We start from the raw sequence: 27,800 nt of genomic DNA on the forward strand, positions 1-27,800 counted from the left end.
AGAACGGAAAAAAAAAAAGCGAGCATGAACTTCGGGGAACTTCGGGTTTGGCTCTCTCGTCTGTGAAAAGAAGGCTTGCCAACGTGAGTATTTGGGTCTGTGCAATATAGAATGTACATCATAGGCTTCCCAACTTCAAGACGACCCGTCCGGCACGTCCGTCCGGGCCAAGAGCCAGCAACAGAAGGGACCAAAAGACGTGGAGCGGCCCCTGAGGACGAGCTGCGACAGCAAAGCTCCCCTCGGCAACCAACCGTCTGGCCAGCGCAGCAACCGCCGCCGCCGGGTTGCCGCTCGACCGGGTGCTCGGCCGAACGCCAACCGGGTTGAGACAGCAGCGCGCTCCGATCACGCGATGGCCGAGTGAAACGTGGCGAAGAATGCACAGCCCCACCTACTTGCGCGCAGCTACCGTCCGAACGCAACTGCCCTAGCTCAACATTTAACCAAATACGCTAAGTAACTGCCAAAACATTCTACCAAAGACTTAAAACAACCAATGAAAACAACCGTGGAAAAAACACGCCGTGACAATATTCTCGAACACACTAAAACAGGAGACATAAAATCAGATACCTAATCTAAAGTAAAAATTTTAATCGCCTACGCACAAACACTCTTAAATATATAATTCTTAAATGGATTTTTATTATGAAAGAAATCACTGTGATCCTGTCAATTCATTGTGTCTATTTCTTTAGTAATTTTGTTTGGAAGATATTACATACATTTTTTGAATGGCGAGATATCAGTAATATCATGAATAAGCAGTGGGTTTAAGCTGGTCCGTAATATGTTGACAAGGCAGCAGTCAGGACCTCTTACAGGAAAGTCTGCGTACATAACATTTAAACATCCAGTGACATCTATGGCATCAAGTGCAAACCAGCAATGTCATTTGTCAAATAATGTATTTTAATTAAATCTTTCCCATTGCAACAATTATTTAAAGAACCTACTCCAGGCATGGTTTGTAACAATTCCATGCTTTCCATGAACAGTTGTGTGGCACCAGAAACCTATTTATGATGGGCAGTCATATAAATGTGTTTATATTAACAGCATATTTATATTTTATAAACCAATATAGGGTTCCTAAAACCAGATATTTTTTCTCATCGCATATCAGTGGTAGAAAATATCCTGATAAACCTAAGGGGTATAGGTCAGTGACACCGGCTGGCAAATTAATGACGCGTCTTCATTGCTCATGTCATTAAAAGTACCTTATATGTTTTTTAGGAAAAAAGTACCGAAAAACATATTGAAGTTATACTTTTGTAGGCGCGTTATGATCAATGTTGAGAGTGAAATTTTGCGATGTGCGTGCTCCCTGCAACGAAATTTCCACAGTAAGGAAAAAAGACTACATACAAATAGAAAATATATACGTTCTTTTAAATCTTATACTTCAGTGATTGGTATTATTTACTGGTATATATAATTAAAAACATTTATTCATTGTGAATATTAGTGATGGAAAATGTGTTTATTAAATTTTTCAAGTGTATTTATACCATTGAGTTTAGGTTACCCTTCTTTAGGTCGTTATGAAAAAATGATGAGAATTAATTTTTACGATGCGCACGCAGCATGCAATAAAAATGACAGAACGAAAAAAAATACAAATAAAAATATACTTGTGCCTTTGATTGATATTGAATACTGGTCCATATAATTCAAAGAAAAATAATTTTGTGAATTGTGTTTATAAAACTTTTTCAAGTGTGTTTTAAATGTTTTTTAATAAGTGAGTTTATGTATCCGTATATTTGATTAATTTTCATTATAAGTTATATTTATTACAGTATTATTTAATAAATATATAAAAATAATAAATTATAATAAATATTCAGCATATTTATTGCTTTTCGTTACTAATTAATATTATCTCGATTTTTACATAATTAAATAATTAATTTTATACATGTTATAATAAATATATATTTAATTTTTAATTGATTTAATTTATACATAATCAACCGTATTTATAATACCACTTCAGTACTTTTTATTATTATTTTAAATTATTTTAATGCAATATTGAAGTTTTTTTTTTTACCACCCCAAGTAAGTATAATTTTTAACGCACCTATATAAATACACACACCCATTATTTTGTTTAGTTTTGTATTTTATTTCATTTATTTAGGCATTAAAAGATTTGGTTCATATATATATATATATATATATATATATATATATATATACATATAAATTCATTTTGTGTCACTGTGGAGCCCATTTCAGACTATTGAGAACCATGTGCACACAATTCACCCTAAATTATTTTCTTTGAAATGAAATATCTTCGTTTTGCTAAGAAAGACGTTGCTTCCTAAGAAAAAAATATTTGTATTTATTTGGATACTGTTTTTTTTTTAATTACAATCCAACCAGTCATTATTTAGCAAAGGTAAAGAATCTATTTGGTTACAAATAATTTGCAGACAAAAAAATGCATTTATTAGAAAGCTTAATCGGTGTCTATTACTATTTTTATTGAGAGGGGAAAATCATAATAATTTGTAACTTTTAAATTATATTTTCAAGTCACTTTTCGTCAATTGTGTCTAATTTAATAGGGTCATAGCCTGTTTTGAGCGCTAGTCTTTTCTATGCACAGAAAGCACACGATGGAAAAAATCTTACTTTATTTTTGTTATGTTTCTTAATACCGTAATGCAAACTTGACTCTTAGGCTCTACAAGATAATCAAGAAGCTGGTATTGAATCTGACGTGACCCAGCCTTTTTGTCAAACGAGAACGGCGCCTTAGCAGACACGATGATCGAGACAAGTCCAGAATATAAAAAAAAAAAAGCGCAAAATAAATTCACTCTTTTTGAGCATGCCTTGTTCGGGGTACAGAATATGCTAAATTTTATGAGAAGGATTATTAAAGTAAGAGAACGGATCTTTGATAAAATATCCCTCGCCACTGGCATACCGAATGCATACTTATCTTTAAAAAATAGAAGAAAATAATACACTATCGGTTTCCTTGTGATGATTCTTAAAACCTACACCAGGGGCTTTATAAGATTATTAAAAGAGTATCATAACACATTGAAATTGTAACTCGATAACAATAGATATATTTATCTAATATTAATACATACATACCATGTCCAAAATTTGAATATAACTATTAATGAGTCAACATTAATGTATAATATTTAAAATATTTTAACCATTAATTATTGTAAATTTCCTGTACATTTTGAAATTGATGAGATAGGTTATTTTTAGTTTCCTGTATTTTTACATTTACAAGGAAATTAATGTATGGAATTTAAATAATACTGTTGTTTTCTTGACTTAACAGCAGATTGACAAAATTGACCAGAACTTCTGAGTTTAAAATAAAGTATAATATTGTTTAAGGTTAACCATTAAATATTGTCAATTTCCTGTATCTCTTGAAATTAATGAGAGAGGTTATTTTAAGTTGCGCGTATTTATATATTTACAATGAAATATAAGTATGGAATTTAAATGACACTGTTTTTTCCCCCCTTGAATTAACAGCAGATTTACAAAATTCGTTTATAATGTAATTTAAATGGCGTGGGTGTTGACGCGAAAGCGCGGTCTAATTGCCTAATCCTGGACGTTATCTCTCCAGCACACTACATTAGCACCGCTTGCCTTCCCTCCCACGTCGCCCTCAGCTTACCTCGATAATGAGCTCTGGCCTTTTACGTAGCGCCAGCCATTTAGCGCCGGAACGCATCAGATGTTATCCCTGTGCTTTGAGCTTAGCTTTCCTCAGTGGGAATAAACAAGCTGTCTTAGTTATTAATTACCAAAATATGGTGTTCAGTTACACTGTTCAAAAGCATCAAAAAAGCTTTGTAAATAATTTTTGAAAAATCCTTCGTTCAGGAGATATTTCACATCTTGAGATTTTCCAACTTTTTATAACTTCCTTATAAAAATGTTAAATATTACATATTTAAAGAGCGTCCAACAAACACGAATGTATGATTTGAAGAAAGTTAGATTTCCTAATCTTCTTACCACTTATTAGAAAGAGAACATAATCAGTTAAAACGTTTGAAAACTGAGATTAAAAGTTTAGAAAATTTTCAAGAATTTATAGTAAAATTTTATTATATACAAGTCGTCCAATTTCACCAAAACGTCTTCCCTCTCTAAAATATGTTCATTTAAACGATTATTAATTGAAAATTTCTAATCATATAAACACGTTATTTTAATATCTGTGTTCATAAATATGACGATATGTGGTTTTTTTTGGATAAAAGGTAAAATGCAAAACTTTTCAAAGTTATAATTTTAAATTTTCTTATGTTTTAACTGAAACTGGCCAATTTTTTTAGAATAAAATAATAATTATGTGACAGAAAATTGCATTTTGCAACATTATTTATTGTAGCCTTAGTTTCTATCTAATGATAAGCATTTACATAGGATAAGGTGATAAAAGTTTGGAAAACCCAACATATGAAATATTTTCGGACAAAGTCATTCTTTAAAAAAAAATCACACTGCATTGTTTCTTGCTTGTGAACTTTTCAATGATTCTCAAAGGTTGACCATCAATAAGAGACTTCCAGTATAGCATAGAAAAAAAATATTTGTAGTATTCTCACTGAAATTTAGTATTGAATTTGCTAGTAAATGACGTATCATTGAAATACAGTGAAGTAGGTGGCTAATTGTTCATATTTTAGTGTTATTTACCTAAACATTCATTTAGAGTTTTTTTTTTAACACAGCTGCAGCCATTTAGGAATCACTCCCCTGTAAAGCGGAAGTATCTAAAGAAAGGAGAATTTCCAAAGAACCTCGGTAGGTAACTCCCCGATGATGGCTACTGCCAGGTCGACCGAAAGGTTGGTGAAATCTTCTCCTTCGACTTTGGCTACAACCCAAAAGCCAAGCAACCATTTAATGTGTATTTTTTAAGTTTTACCTAGGGAATTGGCATTATTTTCAACTCCATGTAGTTAAGTTTGTGGTCGTTTGCTGCTACGAGGCAATGTGAGTCAGATGATCGGACATTTACAATAACGTTTATACCGAACTAGCCATGCTTAATGTAACTTCAAGCATCGTCCTTTTCATAATCCAATTTTTCTTAAAATATCAATCAAATATAGATCAATATTGATGTGTGAATGGTTTTGATTTTATTTGACACATGAATCTTACTAGTTGTATTTTTGAAGTGCTACTTCTATACAGATGGTAGAGTAAGTTGAGCCTAAGTAGAGCAACAACGTCATCATAGGGTAATGTAAAGTAAGTATATAATGGGAGTAACAAAAATGTTGAGATAACGGTAAAATGCTCAATGGCTCATTAGGTTATATTCGGAAAAGGAGGGAGGATAGTAAAGAAATAAATTTGAAAGATACTTTGCAGGAGTTTCATCATCATGTTGGTTACAATTTAAAACCTACAGTGTTAGATATATTATTTTGTTATATAGTTCAATTTAATTATTCAAAATAGATACTAATAAATTTTTACAGCGCATAACACAAATGCCGGCTGCAGGGCATCGTTTCTCATACTTTAAGCATAATTTTGCACGCTTTTGCATTATTCGAATACTTTTTCATACTTTCGCAAACTATCACATAATTTCGCGTAGTTTTCCACACCTGTGCATACTTGCGCCTGCTTTTACATACATTCGCATACTTCTGCATATTTTAGCATAACCTTTTTACACTTTCACAACCCTTTGCACTCTTAACTCCCAAATCTCAGCTCGAAACTCTTTAAGTTTGATCCCCTTTGAGAATTAGAAGTGCGAAAATGGTTGTAAATTCACAATAGTTTAATGTATCATATCTAAGGTAATATAAACCTATTTATTCGTTCTTAGTTTCTACAGAAGCAATAAACCTATGTGAGTAAAGGTCTATTTAAATGCATAACTAAATACTACATAATTATTTGTGTACTCTACAAATTTTCTATCTGACTATATGTGAAGTTTTATTTCTAATGTACGTGTTGGACAAGCACTTAAGTTTGTTTAAATTACTTATAATGACGTCAAAGGTATGTTATCAAACCAAAAATAAAAAAGTTAGACCAGTGACTTAAGATTTTTTTTTTTAGGTTTAAACGTTGCGTTTGCCTCCTAACTGTAATCCATCAGGGCGGAATTTTTTATAGAATTCATTATTCTAATTTTTGAGGTTTCATTGTATTCTGCGATTAAACGTATATATTTAAAAATGGTAGTATTAAGCGACAAACCCAAATAAAATGAATGGTCCTATCATATTGAGGTCGAGACTAAGATAGCTTCTCTCGGGAACAGCAGCCAATAAACCAGTGACATCCATTATAATTTCATGGATTCATTTCACTCTAGCATGAACTCAAATAGCCTGTATATAATATAAAATATTTATAGTCCTCATTGGTCGATAACAAAGTCACACTCTTTGACAGGTTACACGTGATTGAGTATACACTTATCATAGTTTACAACTGACTTAGCGTTGTCAGGGCCGTGTCAAGATCACTGTGGTCCAATCGTCAACGTGAAGAAGATGTACGTGTGTTTCAAGTCTTCATTGCTACCCATTGAATCAGCAAACAATCGTCGCTGTACCATTGACTAAGGCTAGAGAAAGCCTAGCAACAATTAAAGTTCATTTAACCCGCTGAATTCCCGGGTCTCCATTCACGTGCAACGATCAATGGGGTTATTCACAGCAAGAAGTTGTAGGAATTGTCAGGAGGCGTCATGCTGCGACGTAGTGTGTCACTTTTTAACCTCGCCATCACCATATTTTTCCGCACAAAACATCGCGGAATAGGTTCTTGGTAACGTCAGATGACTATGAATTAGAATCTTCGGCTTTAAAAACAAAAACTTTCATAAAAAAAATGTGTGCGTGGAGTCCACGCACGACAGTACTGAAACTTATTGCTATATAGGTATAGATAGAGAAAATTATTTACATTAAAAATCACACTATTCACATAAATATGCATTATACATACAAATTTAATAACTCTTTTTCACACGAATAAATAAATTTTAGAAGGGCTACCGCTAGTGCATGCGTAGGAGTGGTGTCGCCGCTGAGACACTCACCTGCTCTACCGGTTCCACCACCACATGCTTAACTATCCCCCTCATGCGATCGGAATTTTCGTAACACCAGAAAATTTTAGCCCCCTTATTAAAGAAGTTTTACTTAAAAAAAAGTAATTTAAAACTGTTTCCAAGATGAAAACACTACACTTAAGCCAATTTTTTGGGTGTCTAACCAACAAGGCATAAAAATTAGCTGAAGGGGAAAAAAACTGCTTCACACAGTTACCATATAATAATGCATGCGTGGCCACCCCCTGATTCACAGATAGCCTATTTGTATCTTTGGTAACGAATAATACTGCATGGAAAGAATCGATAACGCCGTGCTCTAATGATCTGCAAGACAAACTTCCCTCACTGGAATATTATAAAGTCGGCTGCTCGTTAGCATTTTAAAAGCCCTTTCTTCTCTGTTTGGTCCAAAAATACGCTTGAATGTTCCGTCCCAGTATACTAGTTCGTAATGGTCTTGAATGAATTGGATGACATCGTTCATAATCACGAACTTCCATCAGTGCTTTACGTTTCAACGTATATTTTTATTTAATTTTTATTTTATTTGGGCTTTGTTTCCCACAGGCAGTGAAGGTCGTAAGTCAACGGAAAAGTTCAAAGAATCCAATGCAGGAAAATCGTGGAAGGAATCCACCATGGATTGCTGAAAGAAACCATAACTTTCATTTGCCCGAGTGATTTCGGATGACCGTTGGAAACCGAAACTAGAATAACTGGGCATGCATCAGAGCTTGAATCCTCTTGTTTCAGCGTGGCGCCACCATGCTCGGTACATTGCAACGAGATAGGACCGTTCTCTGCAAGGTTAGAATAATGATTTTCATGTAGTGTCAGAGAGTACGTTAACTCTAAAAATATTATTGGAAATATTCCTAAGTAAGTAATACGTTATTGCTTGAAAAATTTACAATGACTTCATAGTATATCTTCTATATCGCTTTAGGAAAAAACCATTGCAAGTATTTGTATAGTAAACGCACCACACGATTGTACAGGTTAAAACTTTTCAATGCACATTAATAAACATTACTAATAATTTCTTTCATTATGAGTTTACAAAAAAATATAAATAAAACGTTTATGATTCTAATGTATAGTACCTACAAATGCTTACATAATTAAATTTGTTTATTATTCATTGGTTTGGATGCGATGTTTTGGGATTACATCTAAAGCCAATCTTAAGAAAAACATAATTAAATTTACATAATTTATAACCATGAATTTACTTCCAATAAAGTAACAGATATTCGTACAAGTAACTGGATCCACATATGATTACGAGTTATGTGTTTTCATGTTAACAAGGAAAACAGGTTGTTGAAGGAAAAAGCGAGTTTTTGGTGAAAACTACCAGTACTTAGAAGGTATTGTACGAAAATCCTTGGATAATTTGTAGTCATTGCATTTTAGTAAAATATTAGTGATCAGTTTTAAGAATGTACGTTCGGTGAATTTTAACTAGATACCTCATCGGTAGGCCGTAGTCACTCATAGCGACTGCAACATGTAGGTGAAGATCGACATCAGAGCAAGGCAATTGCTGGATAAGCCTGAAACTACAAGAGCGTACCAATAAGTAACGCACATGTCAATTTTTAAGTAGAAAAATAATTTGTAAAAATTAAATTACCTAAAAAAGAGAACTAGAGGGCGCTACTGACTGGGAGCGATTCAAGATCTCTTTATTCCACGTACCGATAGTGTTCGTCAGTCACCGATACAATAGCGTTAGTGATTACATCATCAACTGTGGAGGAGCAGCGAACTGTGATAAGATTTATTTTAGCAAAAGGAAAGAAAATTGGATGGATCCATTTGTAGGTGGTCGAAGTTACCGGAAAAGAATGTATTGACCGTACCAATGTGCGAAGATGGTGTTCGTGAAACTTTCCAGGGACACGGCCGGTAAGTTTTGGAGCACTGTTCCTACAGCACGGATCTGACACCTTCTGATTTCCATCTGTTTGGACCGAGGAAGAAGTTCCTCGTCGGTAAGAAGATTGACTCTGACGTCAAACTCAAACGGGCCGTGCGAATGTGGGTCTTCTCGAAGCAGACGGAGTGCTGTGAAACTGATACATCTTTGGGACAAATGCCCCAACATGCATGGAAGTTATACGGGAAGTAATAAATGGGTAATAGTTTCATTTCTGTTTCATATTGTCATTAATTGTATTTTTCTTATTTTTTAATGGTGTGTGTTACTTATTGATACGCCCTCGTACATTATGAACCGTGTCATTTCACACTATCTCTGGCTAGCGTTATATGGTTAAAATTGCTTTCCACACTGTTATTGAATAACTGAACCGTGCCACGTGACTGTGAGGAAATTGGAATGGGTTGTTTCGTTTATGGATTCCTAGTGGTTGTGTCGAACAGGGATACTGAATTATATCAGATAATAAAAGCGTTCATGTTCAAGTATCGTTATATATTTTTCTCGCAGATAGAGCTAGAAGAGCGTGGTTACACTAAGGCTTATAATGGATTTACTGAGTCAAATGCGTACAAATATATATCTACATATACACACACATCAGGCAGACGTACTTCTGAAAGTTTCTTCTTCGTAAGTAATTAGTATAAAACTGAAAATTTGGAGTTAATGTTTTTTTTTTAGCATCATACTAAATTACTCAACGTGTAAATAAAAAGCTAAAGTGATTTGGCTACTTGGTAATTTACATTCTGCTCAAAGAGTATATGGTTGGGTCACATGTTTTTTTAGGGTCCTATATCAATGCAATCAGCCTGTGCTTTAATATCAAGGCGAATTTCGAAGGCCAAAAATATCAATCATCGTTTAAAAAAGTTATAGTTAGCGTAAATTTAAATATATTTATCGAAGCATTACAGCTTGTTCCAACTCTCGTGGTTGGTAGGCTAGTTAAAAACAGAAGTTATTTTCAAGATAATCAAAAACGGTTCTTACATTGTTAAAAGTTTTATATTTTTCATTACAAATATCGTTGGTTGAAAATCGTCCATTTGTTAATCCACTGATATCTTTGTGGAGTTACAGATTCTGGGTTTACTTTATTTCAGAAGAACTCTCAATAATTATAGTATAGGAAGAAAAAAAAATTTAAATACTTGTTAATTACATATTTAACTCATTCTTATTCCTTACACGTGTTCGTTTATGTAGTTTACAGGAAAAAAAAGCACTTGGAAGTCGGAATAATTTTAAACGAAGTTCCAGTTTTACACAGTAAGTTTCAGTCTACCAAATCGTTGGATGAATCTAGGCTGTCAGGTAAAAAAATTATAAGACAAGTTTTGACTTGTATACCTTTTCCTTTTAGGGATTGGAAAATTAACACTCATTTAATTAAAACCCAATATTGTGTCGTAAAAATGGTTTACAAGCTCTTCCTGTTTACCGACTTTTGACTTAATATCATTTTGGCCATTTTGTGATATACATTTTTCCTATGCAGCCTACGCTGTAAAACATTTCGTGAAATAACATGCACAAAGATTAAGTTTTTTTTAATATTTGTGTTGTGAACTAGTACAGTTAGTGTAATTTTACAAAAATATTTCTAAGAAACAAAATAGTCCTACAGGCTTTAGTAAAAGTATATAAATATAAACTTGTTATTACAATAACTTACGTGTTAAATTACACATTAGGATGTTTGCATTAAATTATACTTACAACAATTGATAAATTATAAATTTCCTTTTTTTTTTATTTGTCAGTACACTGTACTTGTAGGCACAAACATTATTTTATATAAAAGTGCAAAATATTATCTCAGAGTAAATTTTCAACAACCAAGGAAATAAAGAAAATAATTTACCAATATATACTGACAAAATCCCCATTAAACTATTAGTGAGCTCGAGGATGAGAGGTTAAGACACAGGACTTCAACTGTAAGGTCTTGGGTTCTTTACTTCGCTAAATTACCCTAAACAAATAAAGTGATAAAATTAAAATTCGCCAAAGTAAACATAGGTGAAAACTCTGGTAACACATATATTTAGCGAAAAATTACAGCATAGCATTGTTTGGTACATTCCACGTGTCTCTGACAGTCGACAGTTTGATACAGATAATATCTCGAGGCAATATCTATATTGCTGGTAACGGGATCTTGTGTGGCTCAAGTCAAAGAGAAAGATGACAACTCTCTCGGGCGGCAAGCAACGAGCACTTCATCTTTTATTAAGTATGTATGTGCATACTGTAGGGTACAGACTGGTGATCGAATACAACACAAAAAATTTGGCTTTCAAGTGAAGTATCTGAAGTGAAAATTCTTTGCTGAGGGGGGCTACAATTTTCGAGAATTGCGAAAATTCCGATCGGATGAGGGGAATATTTAGGTACGTGATGGGGAACCGGTAGAGGAGAGTGCGTCAGCGGCGACGCCACTCCAACGCATGCACTAGCGGTCGAGTGGGAATATGGCAAGGAGGCGTGGGATAAGTACGTAGCGGAACATGCTATGTGCTAGTTGTAACAGCCGGATGGGGAGACGGCAGGGGATATTTAGACGCAGCAGTGATGATACGGAATTCTCGTAACGCTGCTTTTGCTTGTTTATTCGTAAGTTTTTTTTTCTTTTGAGATCATACCCGCATCCTTACTACTTCTCAATTATTTTCTCTTGTTCGATAAAAAAAATACTAATAATTTATCTCTACCTATACCTAATAAGTAGAGTCCCGGAAATTTCACGGATTCCTCTGGCCTCAGGATAGAATTCAAAGTTATAGGTGTGCTCGACCCATGTTTACTTTCCCATTGGTTGATTTCTTAGCGAGAACATTTTTATCCTTGTTATTTGGCACTACCTGATTCGCTTACTTCTCTCCTAGCTGGACATCGTTGGCTCACGGTCGTAGAGGGGCGTGTACAGATAACTGCGGTCCAATCATGAACACAGTGCGACAGTCTGGAGTTTTGCATTCTAGCTTGCGACTAAATGAATCCGCGAAATTTCCGTGGCTCTACTAATAAGAAAGAAGTTTCACTTCCGTCGCGAGTGGACTTTACGCCTACACTATTTTTAATATCGCGCCTGTGTATCATATTTTTTCACGATAGTTTAGCTTGTTTGTAACTGGCTATGAGAAGGTCATATCTAAGGGGGTGGCGTAAAACGTAAGTGTCCTTCCATTCACGAAAAAAAAATTAATTTTAGTTTTATTTGAAACAGATACAAGCAATATCTGTACTGTGACATTTTAAACTATTGAAAAGTTAAATATGGTATGTATGGACAACTAAACACACAATTCAATGAAACGTAGCTTCCCACAATAAAAAAAAATTATAACCCGATTTCGAGTAGCTAGGTGGTTTCATTCAATATAATTTTTAATAGCCGGAGGTGCGATTATTTTGCAGGCTCATTTCATTCCAGGATGGACTCGAACAGTTTTTTTTTATTTTTAAATGTTCATTGTTCGATTACAATGTGACATACTGGTGACTGTGTTACCACTTGTTCTCCTTGTTTGTAACTGACTGCGGGTAGTTAGGGACGAGTTAAGAGCACTGGGGTCCAGTCACCAACGTGAAGCTATGGCATGTGTGTTTCAAGTACTTTTTCTTCTGCCCAATGAATCCTCTAAATAGACGTTGTTCGAGTAATAACTCAATAAATATCAGGAAGGAAAATAATCTGTACGCTCTTATTTTAAAAAGGTTTTAATTACTTCACTAGGCTGTTATGTGCCAATGCCACTTACAGAGTGCTTCCAAGAAGTTTGGGAATTATTCGGGAACGAAGTCATTATTCCATCGAAAGTGAACACTGTAATTTTTTTTTTGTAAATGAAACAGGAATGTTCATGTAAAATTTAAGATATTTGTAAATTTTTTAATTTACATGAATACAACTGTATCACTTCAAAATAGTGTTCGCACTTATATGGTGTTCGGATTCATACCCGGAAATTTATGCTTTGTTTTGTCCCAGTACCTCCAATAGTTTATGTAAATCTTTCCCTGAATATCTTTCCAGTATTAGCTGCGTACATTAATAATTATGAGCCAATTATGGTAAGACACGATACAATCTGTATAATATATTAAAAAATAACATAGAAATGTATTGCACAAAGTTACAATATCTTTCTTGTGGTAACACAAACTATTTCTTTGCAATTGGTCTCCAAAGGAATCTTTAGTAATAGTACAGAAGTTTTTTTTTCTGAGTAGATGACACAGCTCATTCGCGCCGAGGAATGCCTCACTTGGCTTTCAAGAGCGCTTCAAAGTTTTATCCCAGCTATTCTCGACACGACGGGAAAAAGCTGGGGCATTATCAAGGATACAGGGAGGAGAAAAAGAAGTAAGGTTATCGTTTGAAGAGGGCGGAGTTTAAATTGATTGGAACCTTGGCAAGAAGAAAAAAAAAGAAAGATAATTGAAGAAAGAAAGGAGAGACATAATGGCTTCGAGAGGCGTAGATTACGGTTTAAAAAGAATTACAGCTGAAATTTTTTTCTAAATGGAGGAAAGCTTCCGAAAATGAAATATTTTATTACTTGGTTTCAGGGAATATTGCAAGCAGAGTTATACCTTGCTTTTTTTTTTTTTTTAATAATTTTGTATTATATATCTAAATTTTTTGTGTTTTTTTAGACAAACGATAAACCTGTTTAGGTAAGTCAAGTAATATGCTGGACTCCAAGTTCAAATGTATCATAGTGCTACAATTCTAACCAATAAAATGTCATGAGTACCTAATGAGAAAACCTACAATTTATGATTTAAAATTGATTCATTTCAGTCATACCATAGTTAGGCTAGAATGTTAGCATTGCGTGACAAAACGGTATTATATTGCCCGAAGTATGTAAATGATTTTTACGTAATACCTTTTTACGTATCCCTTTTTCATGTAACGAATTAGAGTACATGCTGCACATTCGTACAAATTCTTACTAACGAAAACATTGATATAATCAAACTTCGTGCTTGTTCTGAGTTTCCGGCATCTGTTTTAAAATATATATAATTTTTATACGTTTAAATTGATACATAGCATGTATTATTCGTGTATTTCATTGAATTGTAACGAATCAAAAGTTGTTACATCCAGCTTGTGTACTTTGTAAGAGTTATGTTTTATCTTATCTTGAAAGACGCTAATCTAATATTTTCAACTTTAAAACTTTAAAACAAACTTTTACGTTTCATTATTACTCTGCACGAAATATTTTATAACTAATAAGAGGTAACTGGAAGTAAATTGTACATTTTATAAATAGGGGCATGTATTTTGCGCAAAACGATTTCCGGACCAGCTGAGAGTTAAAACGCTGTAACATCATCCGTGTTTTGTAACTGGTCGAGTTCTTTCAGGCACATGTCTACTGCCGACACATGTCTACTGCCAGCACACCAATCACAAAATTACAGCGCGGAAGCAAACGCGACCTGATTGGTCCGTCTTGTAGACGGCTGCCAATTACAGGGACGAAGCCGCATTTGGCGGGCATATCATGTTGCTGTCTAATGAGCGAGCCTTTTTTTTTTCGCGGAAAATGCCTGCCCTTAGAACACCAAGTTGCGTATAGGTAGGGACCGGAAAAATTCGCGGGTTTAATGACCTGCAGGATGAACTCCATAGTTCTACGTACACTCGGTCAAATGTCACCCACTCATTGGCTGCTGTATTGTGAGACGTCCCAACGTAGCAGCCTGTGATTCGATAAAGCTTTGGTTGGGTGTCTCTCACTGGCCCAGAGTCATCCAGGTGAGTTGTGAGCCAATAGCAGAGGCAGCAATGAGGTATAACTATTTGTATTTTAGCCTATCGCGAAATGAATTCGTGAATTTTTCCGGTCTCTACGTATAGGTCTTGTAGCTCAGTACCTTGCCCCTTTAAGAGTACACCTGCGAGATTGCTAGTTGAATGCAATGCTGCTCATTGCCTGGATAGGCTATCAAACGGCATGTAGAGCTTCGAGTGTTAATGACCCAATTACAAACCGATCAAGATTTCTTGAAAGTGTCTGACTAGAATAGCATTTTACGTACACACGTTTCAATTAATGGCTTCGTTTTGAAAATGTACAATGTGAATAAGTCTTAAATGTGTGTTTTCTGGACACGGTGTTTTAAGTGGTAATCAAACGTGCAAGAAAGTTTATCTTTAATGTTCATTATAAAATGACAGGGTATCGCAGCTGCAAGTCCCATTGGGGACGCGAAGACGACGCGCCATTTCGGAGCCTGGCGCGTAGAGGCGAAGAGGCGTGTGATGCAGGAGCCAGTGTCGCCCTTAGCGCCCACCCGCGCCTTTACAGCTCGCGCAGCCGTTAAGGCAGTTCCCTTGAAGTCATGTGAATTCAGTCCCAGGCCCAGGAGAATAACAAGTTTTGGGCGTGAGACTTACTGAACTTCCCACATAATGCCATAGAGTTGACTCCACGGGTGCCACCTGGGTGTTGACAGATCGGGGGGCTTCTGGTTGGTCAGTGAGTTACCAAGCTGAACCCCGGGCAAAGCACCCCAGTTTTGCTTGAATATAGGCTATATATATATTTTTTGGTGCAGTTCCCACGCGTGTTTGAAATTCGCCTCCTCGACCCACGGCCGTACGCCCTGCCACTTCGCGAGCGCGCAACCACTTGTTACACGATGCGTGGGGAAGGCAGTTCGCTCCTCGTGGAGTCCAGTAATAACCCTACCTCCCACCGCCTCTCGCTAAGTCTCCTTTGTGATGTAGAACAGCTGCTGCGCGGGGCTTCATTAGACCATTAGGCAGGGTCTGGAGTGGTTTCAGGTGCCGCGATACCACACGAGTCGTATGGGAAATTAATTAGCGTTATGATCATGCTGCTTTTAAGTTTTACCTTATTACGTGAAGCGTAGGAGGCGCACAGGAGGTTAATTTGTTTTGGCCAGTAGGTACATAAAAACTCTGAAATATAGTTTCATCAAATAAATCATCAAAAAAATACTTATAAGCTCTGTTTGGAAAATTAAATCAATGCCGCTTTTCTCTGTATAAATGGTTTTTAATAAAATGGCTAAAATATTGTGTGGGTCTGCCTTACCATTTTTACGCTTTCATACATCTTAACGCTATCCATACTAAATTTTTCAATGAAAAATGAAACAATATATTCGAAGGTATTATCACTTTTGTCAGATAAATTATTAATCTTCTTGTTTAGTGGAATAAAATTTAGCACTTTACTATGCTAATTGCATTAAACACAATAAATTATTTAGAAAAATACATAAAATCTATTGTTACTGTGATATGTAAAACTATATTTTAAACGTTTTGATAATTTTGCTGTTTTGCATAATATAATAATTTTGAGTGAAAACTACCAAAAAAATATTTTATTGGGAAATTTTTTAATATCAAAAGAACCTAATTATTAATAACGCATAACAAAAGCCAAACAAAAATTATAAAAGTTTTTTTATTTCATAAAAGATTTTATCAAAAAATATTAGAGTGTTTAAAATATTCAAGAATACTTCACGATTCAAACATATTTCTAATGAATTTCATTGACGAACATGAGCACTTTAATTTAATGACATGTAAATATGCGTGAATACAAACATGTCTAAAATATCATGGTATTTTAACATTTTACGATAATTTTTTGAGGAATGTAGGAATTATACTTTGGTTTACTATTATTTTATCATGCATTACAAAGTTTATTTAAATGGATACTTCAAGACCACCAGTTTGTACCAAGTGAATACAAATATCGGTGACGGATTAATTTATGGTAACAGCTTTCTTTCAACCAAGTAACACGTGGAAAGGAGATATACCTACTTGCACTGAGAATTAAATAGTTCCATCAAAGTTTATGTTGCACAATCTTATTTTTAGGCAAGATTTTAAATATGGAGATGCACAGTTTAATTGTGATATGTGAATTGCATACATAGCTTCTTCTTAACGGACAAAAAAAAATTAAAATTTTTCCAAACGTAAATATTACTATACATATATTGATGCGCATGGCATGTAAAGTAATTTATTTGTCTATAACTTTGAGACATTTTTAAACCATTCATGTTATGGTTCAAATATCTTTAGTTAGATATGAAGGTACATACATAAAATTTTATGAATGCATACAAATCATTACAGGTTTATATTACCCAAAAGTACTGCAATGCCTTATTTCAATTTTAAAATAATTTCTAAAAGAAAAATTTTGATTGAAGTCACTCAAATTATCATATTAAATGTGTCTGTAAGTATATAAAACATAATATATGTTTTAATATACAACCTGATAAAATGAAGAAATTTGAAAACCGTATATAATCCAATATCATCTCTCTTTTATTTTGTCAAATTAGTTACTTGATAGTGTATCAGGGACTTTACCTTATATTGCCTGATGTGCTGTACTATAGTTTAGCGTATTACACTGAACATTAGATGATATTGTGTATCAGTTGCAAAGGTGAGCCACACCCCGAGTGCTTATTTGATTATGTGTCGCACTCTTATACAAACATCTTGAATGGTGAAATAATATACAATATTTTGATGTTATTAGTCAAAATTGGAAGATTATTGGATGCCCTGTTACCTATTTTACAGCTAGAGATAGAGAAAAAAATGTTTATAACTAGAGGTGCACTGGAATTATTTTTGTTATGTGTCAAATATTCCTGTTCCGTTATAAAAAATTAATTAAGTCGTCAGAGAAAAATTCGTCTTCGTGTGCGTATGTGTGTTGCGACTGTTTCTTTCCTTAATCGTGGCCGTGTTTAATGCACGGCCAGGCACTCCGAGGAAAATACTTGGTTATTCACAGGACGGCGAGGTGGCGTACTGACGTAACACATCGCGGGAAAGGGACGAGGAATTGAAACTGTGGCGAGGACGAGCTAACTTATTTATGGAGAGCCGTGAGCCGGAGACGCGGTGAGTGCATCTCAGCCTGAAAGGGAGGGGGTTCCCGCAGTAGACGGTTGGCTTCGCGCTACCTGGGGGATCTCTTCTTAGTCGTCGCTTGGATTCACGCGTCGATAAACAAAAAAAAAAGTTATGTAATACTACAAAAGATTATTTTGTAATACAGATGCCAAGAAATAGTTTGTCATACTACAGGAACGATATCATAACTTTGTACAACACACGGCTATGGTTATTTTTGCATATATGAATTACGTTTTTCGAGATAATACTGAGCATGGCTTACGAAAATTGGCGGATAATTTTATATTTCGTTTGATGTTTCTTACAAAAAATATTTATTTAACCATAAAAAATATAATGTAATATCCAATAATTGAACATAATTTTGTATTATTATCCTTATTAATGTGTATTCAGGGAACGGTTTGCAAATAACTTTAACTGTTGGAGGTACTTGGATAGGTATCAGAAAGCATAAATTCCCGGGGAAGAATCCGAACCCAGTATAGGTGCAAACATTATGTTTTGGTGATACCGTTTTTTCATTTAATTGTACAAATTTATAAAATTTGTTATTTTAACGAATATTTCTGTTCCATTTACAAGAAATTTTACCGTGTAGACATCGTACCTTTTTATGAAATGTGAAATAAACAAATCCAGTAAATTTAAACCACATTATGTTCTTAAATATATCTTTAAAAATAACTATTTTATTTTATCACGTAAACAGCTAATCGTAAAGTGAGCTTCGGTATTTCGGCAGTAGTACTCACACTGATATTGATTAAATTTTATCATTCTTTATTAAATACTAATTAGCCGTCTAAGCTTTCCAAGCTATTTTCAATTTCTTTTTCAAATTTCAGTTTTGAAAATATACAAATTTCAATCCTCGTTGCACTTTTTAACGTATATAACAATATGTTCAAAATATTTTACTGTAACATGAAAAAAAACTTGCATAGATTGGAAAATACATCTACTATTATGAAGGCAAAACTTTCAAGAGTTTATCACAACTGAATCTGGACGATTATCTGCATGCCATACAGTAACTACAAATCTTATTACTAATTTTTACCACATACACAATGATCGCACTTAAAGTAAAACAAAACGCGTTATTCGTTGGTTTATATTTTTTCTTGGGCCGCGGTAGCATAAAGAAAGAAATTTGACAGAAATATCGTAGAAACGAGTTATGGTCAAGTGAATTTTTGGGTAAATGACTTTCAGATATAAATGGGGTTTGATCATATGACATTTTATCAGGAAATATAATGTGAACTTAAGTGCACATTGAATTAAAACTTTGTGTGGTCATCCAATAGTAAGGTAATTATTTAAATAATATTTGCTAAAACTGTATTATTTTTATAGGAATCATCTAAGTGTGCAGAGTAATTAATATTTTGTAATATTCACAAGAAAATTACATGGGAACTGATGATGATGATAAAACATTTCAGTCCATTACTGTGTGTCGTGAGCACAGTCAACACCACTGCGATGATAGCCGTAACGTCCCTCTGCTCGCCGAGGCAGGATGATTCCGCGATGGTTTACCATTGCCTTCCACGGATTGAAGGTGACAGGGTCATCATAAACATCCAGACCTGAGCCCAGGGAGATGGTTTTAAATGTCCCCTCCCCGGCTGGAAATCGAACCCGGGCTTCTTGGCCTTCCAGCCAGACACGCTAGCCACTAGATCGACAAAGCAACAAAAAAATATTTTATTGTACCATTACAAGAAAAAATTGTTTATGAATTCATATTTGTTCATAGTTTAGAGAACTACAAACCAGATCGTCTTATTACTACAAGATTTTTATACTAAACAAGAATAATTTTTACTATTTCACGGGGGAGGGGGGGGGGGGGTGATTATAGGTAAAAATATAAAAATGTTTAAGGTAATATTACTAAATAATTTTTTAAGTTAAATTTATTTTCATTTTTATGATCGGCCTCAGTCTTGAACTAAATCTAGGTAATCTGATGTTTTTTTTCTTATATTTTATTTTTTCTTTGTGAATGTTGAAAAGGGAACGACCAACTCCTAGCGCTTCCCTGGCTTCTACTGAGTCAGTGAAACATTACTAGGGACGAGATGCAATTACGATAGCGCAAGAGAATCAAGAATGCTGTGACGGGTTGTTAATTTCTACGGGGAAATCCACTTAGTTTTGGGTCGCTGTGTGGCAACGTTACCGCAACGTGAATACGTCACGTCAGAGGGATTCGGTCCTATTGCGGGTTTCTGTCCAAACTTCGAGGCAACAGAGGAGAGGAGTCTGGGCGGGATTGCAGTCGGTGGTCACAAGTTCGTCGTTTGTCTGGCTTCAACACGGTGAAGATAGTTCCTGTGCAATCAATGATCAGCTGCTCACAAGTCGTACTTTCATGGTAGCTTAATTGTTTCAGGGTGGTGGCTAGTTACTTTTGATGTGTTATCAAAGGTGAACCCCTGAAAATAAAATTCATGCAAGTACGCGTATGGTGAGCCAAGGCGATGATTCATCGGAGCGTAATGCAAAGTGCAGCGCCCGGGAGTGGGGCGTTCGATGGCGGAAGTAAGGAGGTTGAGAAGCAATAACGAATAAATTATAGTCTGACAACTGTAAGACTCTTGCGTTTGTTCCAATTGGGAACCTAGATTGAGTACTTTATTGTTTTATTTTAACGTTCAATTGAATATTTGAACTATTTTTATCCTTGAAGTTGATTATTGAAGACTTTCATTTCATTTCGATTCGCGTGACGTCCATGTAACCCATTTTCTTCTTCTAATTAGATGTACCAATATCCATTTCATTGTGTGCAAACATAAGTAATAGATAACGAACCTATGTAAAAGTTACGTTTTGCAATTTATTTAGGCTTTTTTAAATTTGCGTAAACCCTCACTTTTAATCAACAACGTTTAGCGGTGAAATGTTTGTACTTGTAGCGTTTTCCGTATCATGGCTCCTATATGTTTGTACAGGTTCATTATAATACAATATACAAGAACTTTCTTGGACTACAGGAAACTATGCTATTGTTGAAAAGGATTCTTTTTACTTTAACACCTGCAAAAATATTATCTAGCATTAAAACTCAGTTAAAGGGTATTACATAAAATATTAAGGCAGGGCTTTACTAATAATAATAATGTTATAGGTTAAACGTTCGAACATTATATTAATTAATGCAATTCTATAAAATAATATTATATTAGTACCTAAGTAACCTTATTGTTTTTAGATCTTTTGTCAGTTTTTCTACATTCGTGTCTTTCTTTTTGTTTATTATTTTGGTAATGCTAGTACTGTGCAATATTTTAAAAATAATCTAATGAAAATTATTTATTGGTATAACTTTAAGCAAACTTTAATAATACGCCTATATCAATACAAAATTCCACTGTTAAGGGACTGATAATGGGGTATGGTGATAATTGTGCATAAATAAATTACATTAAATATTTTACTGAACTTTTTTATTTTTTATTTTATACAAATTTAATTTTGGCTGAGAATATAATATGTTTAAATCTGCTCAGGACGAGGTAAAAAAATTAAGAGTGTAAAGAATGTAAATGAATCTCTTCATAATTCTACCTCAAAATAAGTGGATAAATTTTTTTTGTTATTTTGTATATTTACGTAACCTACAGTAATAAAACTTTTACATAATTACTAAACAGTTGAACATATTAAGAGCTTATTATATCTTTTTGTAAATTCACATATAATACAATTAATTAATCATTTTTATTTTAGTAAATTTAACACATCACTTAAGTGACATTAGTTGGTTTATATATTTTTAATTTGTGTTTTACATTTAAAATAAAACTTGCTGGGTTTTTCTTTAATACTAACATTTATGGGAATAAAGAAGTTAAAAAACTTGCCTGTTTTTTCTTCAATACTAACATTTATGGAAATAAAGAAGTAAAATTTGAAGCTAAAACATTTTACACGAGAAAAAAACCTTGAAAATAAAAATTTGTTAGCTAAAAAAATATTCTTTGTCACCAATATGTTGAGAAACGTTTATGTAAATTTTCGTACTGAGTTTGCTGGGTACAAAAAAAGAAAGGAAAATTAAATTTTTGTAGTAATATTAGTTAAAATATTTATAAACAAGTTCTTAGATTTTTTTAAATCTTCTCCTGGATATATTGAAAATAAAATAATTCAAATTTATCACAGTTGAACATAAATTTAATTACACTATAACGGGATGTATTAAAATGGGATTTATTATTTATTATAAAATTTAAATAGGCAAAAATTTTATTTTATCATGGTTGAACATAATTTTAAAAATATTTAAGACCGATATATTATACTGGCATTTATAATTTACTGCTAAAATTTAAATATGCATAAATACTAAATAAATATTTCTAAATTATAGTTGTGTATTGGTGTTTAACGAGAGAAACATCGTATAAATATCACGTTGTATTGTATATATTACTTTACTTAAGGAAGTTTACTTGTTCAGAAACTTGTCTTCAAGTCGCAACATCAACATCACACCAAAATATTTGCGAGCGAAGCTGAAGGTGGAACGCTATGTGGTAACATTTAAGTAAGGAATAAAATGATAGGTAACTTATTATATTGTAACGAAAGGCCTTAACAGTGGTTACGACTATTGTGTCATTCTAGTAAAGTTTTTTTTGTTTATTCGCTGAGTTTAAATTACAATTAAATGACACGTGTCTTGAAGTATCAATTTTTAAAAGATATTTTGCCTTTGATGATTTCAAGAATGTAAAATGGAAATCACCTTAATTTCTACAAACGAAAAAAAAAAAAAAAAAAAAACTACCCACGTTTAGGTGTGAAAATAAAGAGCAAATTTTAAATGAGAGATTTGTTTGCAACGATCGAAATTTTTCAACTCTGTACAAAAAAAAATTAAACTAAGAAATTGGCATGGCTACTAGAAGTAATGAAAACAAATAGTTTAAAAAAAAAAAAGAATATGGACAACAAATGGGTCTACTCAACAAATCAAATTTTAAGAACGCACGGCAAGTTGAATTTCTCTTAAGTGTATCAGGTTGGTTGTGAATCTTCTTGTGAGAGCTGAAGTATATAAGCTTCTTAGCATGTGCAGGCCCACTTGAAAATAAAACATTTGAAATAGTGTAAATATGGATAGTACATAATCATGTAAATAAATTTTGTGTGATAAAAAAATCATTTAAAATTTATTAGAGAATAGTCAAATGGGTAGAATGTTATAGGTTAGGAGAGTCAGTGATTTTTTTTTTAGTTTTTGCAACACTGCAGGTATTAATAAAGCTTTTCAAACTATTCTGTTCAGGTGCTAGAATGATAAGCCCGTCGAGAGGAACGGTGTATTAAACTGGAAGCGGCAACATTTTATGTTAGAGCACTGAAAAATTCGTTCTACTCTTGAATAAATTCCTAGCGGATTTAACTCTGACTGCGATTTACTTCCACGTCATTGCATTTCAGAGAAGGCACCGGGAATAGAGCTGTTGCGAGGAAATCCACAAAGCGGAAGCAGTAGCTGTGAGCAGTGAGGTGTGGAACTCAAAGTAAAATGGAATTTCTGAATCACTTCAGGGGCTAGTGAATAAGTCCTAGAGTGTTAGCTGTTATTACTAAGCAAATATATGTTCTCCGTATTAGTATTTTATTTCATTGGCCACTGGAAGTCACATTGAGTGGTTTGGGTTCCTTTAAAATACTTAGATTTTTGTAAGCTACCATGAATTTTCGCTTAACTAAGCCGTGTGTTAGTTGAACACCTCTGGCGTTTTAAATGTGGTTAAATTTTTTGAGACTAAATTTTCCATTTGGGTTTCTTATCTTCTTTTAAGTTGTAACACAGTGAAGGAATAAACTTTTAGTTGCCCCGTTTTTAGTATGTTACTTAATAAAATATGATCTGCGTTCATACCAAAAAAATGACTAGCACAGACACGTGCCATTTACTTGTACCGTGCATGTTTTGAAGATTCCTAGTGGCGAAAAACATATTATTTTATTTTATACGACCGCGCACGATGGAGATTGGCTCGTAATGCCTTAACATACATTATTTGAAAACTAATATGTACAAAAATTACTGAAAAATAAGAATTATAAATAAATTACCTGCGATAGTGAAGTTTCTTTGACGCCATATCTATTCAATTCCCATATTGGGGACATTCAAGCAGCGAATTTTCTAGTAAGCATAATTACATTGAGCGAGATTGGGAGTAATTTTCAAAACTTTAGAATTATTATTTTTAGTTTAAAATTAATTTCATTTAAAATGTCACCATTAAAACAAAGTATGTAAATTGGTAACTATCTGTTGGAGCCAGACAATTGGCACGACACAATTTTTGAGCACATATCCGTTTACCAAGTGTTTGAGCTTCCTATTGTCTTGAAGATACAGTTGTCACATAACCGAATGACTTTTTTAGGAACAAAAACATGCATGTACAATTTAAGTATATAAATTGTGTTATATACAGAGTGATTCAGAATTCGATCGACCAACACCGGCTGGAGGTTTGTAGTGATAAATAATTTTAAAATATATAGGTATAACATATGGTCTTAAGTTCATCCCAAGGCTAGAGTACGCCTTTGAAAGCTAGGCTGGGTTTAGCAAGTATCTGTTACAGCATTTAGTATGGAAGAAAGATTTTTAAAAAAATACTCGAACATAGTTATACAACCAGCGCTTAACTTTTCGTTAACGTAAAATGATTTAAGTAAAATAATAAGGGTGGGTTGGAAGTAAAGATCCTTTATTTTACATAGATTTGTAATGTAGTTTCTCATAATTACATAGTAGAAATATTTTTACGACAGCGACAAGTTTTTTTGTTGCTGCAGAACTTTGTATAATTGAACATAATCTAGACGTTTAGCGTTCCAAATTAAATACTTTCTCTAATTTTTGCAATAAAATAATTGTTTAGGACCAACTGCTGTAATAGCATGTACCAGCCTTGGGAACCACGTTATAACAAAAGTCATATACGAATATATTCATGATGAAGCTGCGGCTGAATAAATGGATGAATTCAGACTCATTTTTGTATGATAATACTTATCCATACATGTTATTAGGTGGGCTATCTTTTGAGATCGAAAATGTGCGTGTCTTTACATAAATGTGCTTTCAAGTTGTGACGTTTTAAAATCAAAACAACAAACGTAAAATTAAGCACCGATAATTCTAATGACGAAGGTGTTGCTCAGAGCTATGTTTCATGAAGACCAAGAAGATATTATGATACCCCATTTTTGGTTATTGCTTCATTTTATGTGAATTTTATATGGTTTTTGGGCTAAGAACCCGGCAGGAATCACACAGAAATATCCTTAATGTGATCTAGCATTTAATATTTCAGTAAATTTCGCACTTCATTATCAAAACTGAAGTAGTGAAGTGTCGACGCTGACGATAGTTTCGCACTCGTCGCGACCGTTGATAAACTAAAAAAGTGACAAATGCAAAGTAAAAATTATGATGAAGTGTATGAGATCTCAAAATTGATTTGAAAGTTTTTTTATTTAAAAAATCCAGGACGTTAAGGGCTCCGCCTACATGGGCACACTTACCTTGTGCAGAGCTCCATAAGGAACCACGCGATTTGAAAACTGCTCAAGATATCCGAGTGAGTTCTGTTTACAAAAAGCATTTAAGAATACGATAAGAGCAGATGAGTATTTTTATTTTCGAATTTCGTTATTAAACTGTGTGAAAATGGCTAAAGGCGTATTTTCAGAGTAATTTTAAGCACGGAACACCCAGTATGCAACTCTTTATTGGTCACCCAAATATTTAGTAATGATAACATAATTTACGAGTCTCAACGAAAACCCACACAAATGTATGCTGTCACTAATAAGTAGTAGCCTCCAAATACCCGTGAATATTGGTTACAAGGATAAGTCGTACACTCCTGTACAAAAATAAGTGTGTGTGTATATATATATATATTATTTTCATTGGCTGCTGCCACAGTAGTATAGGAATAGGCATACGGGCGCAGGGTCCAGGGTGTGGAGCTGTGTGTCCGATCCGCCATCTTGGATTGTGACGTCACGGCGATCATCTTGGAGGAGTGTAACGGGACATAGCGTAACGGGACAAGTTTGACCTTGACCTTTGACCCTCAAAATTCGCCAAAATTGGGCAAACATTGCCCAAAATTCCACAAAATTCGTCAAAATTTACATTTCTGTGAAAAAAATTCCGCCAAAAATTCTCAAAAAATTCCACAATTTAAAAATCAGGATTTCGAAAATCCTCAAAAGTCGTTTTGTCCTAGAAAGAACCCAAATTCCTAAAAGCGGCTTAAAACTCCTAAGAGCTAGCCACTCTAAGCCGCAGAGGTCATGACCTTGAAAATTAGGATGCCATGACAGCCATTTTGAATGATGACGTCACCTTTGCATTTTTCGTTACGGCCGCCATCTTTAAAATCTTGATTTATTATCCGATTTTAATGAAATTTTTTTATAATTTATAAAAAAATTCAATTAATAAAAATTTAATAAAAAATATTTAAAAATCATACATTAACGACACGGAACTCGGAGTCCTCAGTTCGAACCCGACGAGCGCAAAAAAAAATAAAAATGGCGACCGATCCTTCCCCCCGTGGTGACTTTTGGCAGACTGACTCCCACCACTTTTTTTCAAAGCATATATATCGTCACCTAGTATGACATCATGTCCGCCATCTTGTCTTCGTTGCTGGAGACCACCATCTTGTTTTCGTCGGCCAGAGTGCACTGATGCCATGTTAGTTTAGTTCTTATCCGCTAGAGTGCAGTAATCATTTATTACTGTGACACCCACCATCTTGAAATTTGGCCGCCATCTTGAAAATCCGTAATTATTTAGCTAGAAATTCGGGAAAAGTTCCAAAATTCATTAAATAAATCACTCATTAACTTACATATCGATTCGATCCGCTCCTGTCCTTGGTTCGATACCCGATCGATACAAAACAACTTTAATTAAAAAAATACTAAAAAAAGTGTTAGGTTTGAGAAACTAAAAACACCACAAGTTCTTTTAAAAAAAATGTTATTACATAAATTCAATACACTACTACAAGTACAAAAAAAAACACTGACAAATTACCAAAGCCTTTTGGATACCTCGATTCAAACAGTCTTCTTGTTGTATGGTACTACAATTGTGTATTACATAATCCCGTAATTTCAAGTTTTTGATCTTCTCACAGTACGTGCAGTCGGGTGATGGAACACCGCTGGATGCTCCATCCTTCATCAATGCCACTGGAACTGTTGACAACCATTGTAACACTGCTGACATGCTAACTTCTGAAGCCTTTGAGGTCTGCTCTGCAGAAGATGTTGCACGCGTCGAAATCTCCTACTGTGCTGAGAGAGCAGGTGTAGCTGTAGACATCGTTGTCATCGTGCTCTGCACTGATGATGGTAGACCTTCGATCCAGGTTGGTATATATAGTGGTAATGATGCCATCGAGTTCTCAAGAATAGCTAGATACCGGTCTATTATGTTATACAAGTCTAACTATCCGATCCGTTCATTACCGCAGCCAGAGACGGACTGAAGTCCATATCACCAGGGTCTCACTTATATAGACTCATCAGTCGGTACAACACATGAGTCAAAACAAGATCCATGTTCATTATACTCACACTTAACTTTCTCGGAGCATTTTTTATAATGAAGATGTAAGCTATCAAGACGTGAAATTAGTTTTTTGCACTTATTGCACTGAAATTGTATTCTTTTAACATTATTAGAACAACTGCTTCTT

Source organism: Bacillus rossius, chromosome 3, assembly GCF_032445375.1.
Source record: "Bacillus rossius redtenbacheri isolate Brsri chromosome 3, Brsri_v3, whole genome shotgun sequence".
Lineage (NCBI taxonomy): Eukaryota > Metazoa > Arthropoda > Insecta > Phasmatodea > Bacillidae > Bacillus > Bacillus rossius.